Here is a 4,778-nt window from a genome sequence, read left to right as displayed (position 1 = left end):
AAGAGTTGGAGGTGGGTGGTGATGACTAGCTGCCTTCCCTCTAGTCTTACACTGCTAAATTTGGGACGGCTAGCGCAGATAACCCTCGTGTAGCTTTGCGCGAAATTCAAAAACAAACAAACAATTCTTTATTCTAAGAGCTTAACTGTAGGTAATATTTCATTTAGTGTGAGAGAGGTGACAGCTTTTATAATGAAAGTATTATGGTCTGTCTGTAGGTCAGTGTGTAAAATTCCATCTTTTAGATAAACGGTGTCGTCAAGAAAGTTAATCTGAGTAGGCGAATAATCATAGATAAACTTGATTGTTTTGTGAACGTTTCCATGTATGAGGTTTTACAGGGTTAAGTTATAAAAGCTGGTTTTCAATATGACCCATCAAAATGTTGGCATAATTGGAGTCATTTTGGTACACATAGTGGTACTGTTAACCTGAATGTAATGCTCGTTATTGAATTCAAAGTTCTTCAGAGCTACAACCAGGCTTGCAAGATCAATTACTGTTTGAGATTCTGATTGTTTAGAAAGATTTAAGGCGGACTTTAGAGTTTGTAGTCCTTCATCATGTGGAATATTGGTGTAAAGGGAAGAAACATCCATCGTGCAAAGAAGACTGTTGAGTGATAACTGTCCGTTAGTATTAATATCTTCTATGATGTTAAGAAAGTGAGTAGTATACTTTATGTAAGAGGGGAACATTTTATTTGTTGGTCAACAAAAGTGGACAGCTCTTCAGTAGCCATGTTTATATTAAAAATGATGGGTCGAACAGGATTGTTCGGTTTGTGTATTTTGGGTAAGAGATCTAATCTACCAGAAATAGCTGTTACTGAAAGGTCTCTTTATTAATTTTATTGTTTTGAAGGAGTTCTTTAAGCTTATCAGATTCATACCTGTTTTTGTTATAAATTAATTAGCATAACATATTTTTTCAATGAATCTCCAGATGTCACATCTATTTTACTTAAACACTTAAGTATAGTTTTAAATATACTTATATTTACCCATTTTTAAAGTAAAACATCCCTAACAGCTTTTCACATACACCGGTTACATTGTACCGGAAATGAGATGTTTACAACAGTACATAGAGAAATAAACAAAACATTTCCTGGAAAATCGGATAAACTTCATGACGTCACTGTGTGTGTATATATATATCACTCATTCGATTATACCACCATTCCCAATTTGCCCCTGAAGAAGAAAGGTCCACATTTTGAAAGTGCTCGGGTGATAGGGTTTATATTTATTTCTTGAACACTACGTGTTTTTCTAACATCATGAACAATTAGTGCAGTATACTGTTAGAAATAGTTAGTTGATGATCATTAGAAATAATATGGACATTACTATATAGTGAAGCTACAACTGGAACATTAGTATATAGCGATGCTACAATTGTTACGTTACTATATAGTGATGCTACAATTAATATATTAGAATATAGTAATGCTACAACTGTTACACTAGTATATAGTATATACCGGTACATTAGTATATATAGAAATTCTACAGCTGGAACATCAGTATATAGTGATGCTACAACTGTTACAACTATATATACTAATGTATCAATTGTGGCATCACTATATACCAGCATAACAGTTGTAGCATCGCTATATACTAGTCTAATATATTAATTGTAGCATCACTATATATACCAGTAACAGTTGTAGCATCGCTATATACTAATGTTCCAGTTGTAGCATCACTATATACGAAAGTAACAGTTGTAGCATCACTATATACTAATGTTACTGTTGTAGTATCATATAGTGATGCTACAACTGTTACACTAGTATATAGCGATGCTACAACTGTTACACTAGTATATAGTGATGCCACAATTGGTACATTAGTATATATATATATAGTGATACTACAGCAGTAACATTAGTATATAGTGATGCTACAACTGTTACTTTCGTATATAGTGATACTACAACAGTAGCATTAGTATATAGCGATGCTACAACTGTTATGCTGGTATATAGTGATGCTACAATTGTTACACTAGTATATAGCGATGCTACAATTGTTACACTAGTATATAGTGATGCTACAATTGTTACACTAGTATATAGCGATGCTACAACTGTTATGCTAGTATATAGTGATGCTACAATTGTTACACTAGTATATAGCGATGCTACAACTGTTATGCTAGTATATAGTGATGCTACAACTGTTACTTTCGTATATAATAAGGCTACAGCTGTATATAGGGATGTCGCAACTGTTACACAAGTATATAATCATGCTACAACTGGTACATTAGTATATATAGTGATACTACAACAGTAACATTAGTATATAGTGAAGCTACAAGTGTTACTTTCGTATATAGTGAGTCTACAACTGTTACACTAGTATTTTGGGATGTTACAACTGTTACTCTAGTATATAGTGATGCTATAATTAGTACATCAGTATATAGTGATGCTACAACTGTTATGCTAGTATATAACGATGCTACAGCTGTTACACTAGTATATAGGGATGCTACAACTAGAGAACAAGTATATAGTGAACACAACTGTTATGCATGTATATAGTAATATATAGTATATACTCTGTATGTATGTTCCGTAAGTAAGGTAAACAACGTGTATGTGTTCCGTAAGGTACACACTATATCTGTGTTCCGTAAGGTATACTCTGCATGTGTGTTCGTAAAGTAAGGTATTCACTGTATGTTCCGCAATTAAGGTATTCTCCGTCTGTGTGTTTCGTAAGTAAGGTATTCTTGTATGTGTGTTCCATAAGCTATAGTCTGTGTATGTGTTGTGTAAGGTATACACTGTTTGTATTTGTTCCGTAAGTAAGTTATACTCTGCGTGTGACTTCAGTAAGTAGGGTATACTCTGTGCTTGTGTACTGTCAGTAAGGTATACATTTAGTATGTGTTCCCTAACAGAGGTATGGTATGTGTGGGTTAAGTAAGTAAGGTACACTCCCTGTGTGTGTTTTTAAAGTAAGGTATGCATTGCGTGTTCCGTAATGAAGATATACTTCTTGTGTTTGTTCCGCAAAAAAGGTATACTGTGTGTGTGTGTGTTTTCCGTAAGGGATACACTATGAGGGTAAGTTTCGTAAGAAAGGAATACTCTCTCTTTGTGTGTTCCGTAATTCAGGTATATGCTGTGTGTGTGTGTGTTCCGTAAGTAAGGTATATTCTGTGTGTTCCGTAAGTATGGTATACTCTGTGTGTGCGTTCCATAAGTAAGATATACTCTGTGCGTGTGTTACGTAAGTAAGATATATTCAATGTGCTCCGTAAGTATGATATAATCTGTTTGTGGGTTCATTTACTGTGTGTGTTTTGTAAGTAAGATATACACTGTGTGTGGGTTCCGTAAGAAAGGTATACTCTGTGCGTGTGTTCTATAAGTAAGATATATTCTGTGCGTGTGTTCCATATGGTATACATTGTGTGTTTTCCGTAAGGTATACACTATGTTTGTGTTTCGTAAGTAATGTAAATTCTATGTGTGTGTTCTATAAGTAGGATATACTCTGTGTGTTTTTTTCTACAAGTAAGGTTTACACTGTGCGTGTGTTCCGTAAGTAAGGTATGCTCTGTGTTTGTACCATAAGTAATGTATATATTGTGTGTGTGTGTGTTCTGTAATTAGGGTATATTTTGTTTGTCCTGTAGTAAATTATACTCTACGTATGTGTTTCGTAAGGTATACACTGTATTTTTTGTTCCGTAAGTAAAGTATACTGTGCGCGTGAGTTCCGTAAAAAAGGTATACTGTAAATGTGAGATCCGTAAGTAAGGTATTCTCTAATTGTGAATTGCGTATTTAATGTATACTCTAAGTGTGAGTTCCATAAGTAAGGTATACTCTAATTGTGAACTGCATAATTAATGTATCCTCTAAGTGTGAGTTCCATAAGTAAGGTATACTCTAAGTGTGAGTTTCGTAAGTAAGGTATTCTCTGTGTTTGTGTACCGAAACAAGATACACTTTGTGTGTGTATTTGTAAAGTAAGGTATACACTCTGTGTTCCGTAATTAAGGAATACTCCGTGTGTTTGTTTCGTATGTAAGGTATACTGTGTTTGTGTTTTCCGTAAGGGATACACTGTGTGGGTGTGTTTCGTGAGTAAGGTATTAAGTGACTGTGTGTTCTGTCAGTAAGGTATACTGTGTGTTTGTTCCCTAAGTAAGGTATACTATCTTTGTGTTCCGTAAGTAAGGTATATTCTGATAGTTCCATAAGTAAGGTATACACTGTGTATGTGTTTCGTAAGTAAGGTATAGTGTGTATGTGTTTCGTAAATAAGGTATACTCTGTGTGTGTGTGTGTTCTATAAATAAGGTATACTATGTGTGTGTGTTCAGTATGTAAAGTATACACTGAGTCTGTGTCCCGCAGGTAAGGTATACTCTCTGTGTTTGTGTTCCGTAAGGTATACACTATGTTTGGATTCTGTAAGTAAAGTAAGTGTAAGTTCCGTAAGTAAATATACTCTGTTTGTGTTCCGGAAGTAAAGTATACTGTGTGTGCGTTCGTAAAGTAAGGTATGTTCTGTGTGTTCCGTAATTAAGGTATTCTCCGTGTATGTATTTCGTAAAGTATACTCTAAGTGTGAATTCCGTAAGAAAGATATACATCAAGTGTTAGTTCCGTAAGTAATGTATTCTCTAAATGTGTATTGCGTAATTAATGTATACTCTGTGTTTGTGTACCGAAGCAAGATACAATCTGTGTGTGTGTTTATAAAGTAAGGTATGCACTCTGTGTTCCGTAATTAAGGTATACTCCG

This window comes from Limulus polyphemus, unplaced genomic scaffold (assembly GCF_000517525.1).
Source record: "Limulus polyphemus unplaced genomic scaffold, Limulus_polyphemus-2.1.2 Scaffold6378, whole genome shotgun sequence".
Taxonomy (NCBI): Eukaryota; Metazoa; Arthropoda; class Merostomata; order Xiphosura; family Limulidae; genus Limulus; species Limulus polyphemus.
Note: the sequence above shows the minus strand (reverse complement) of the source record.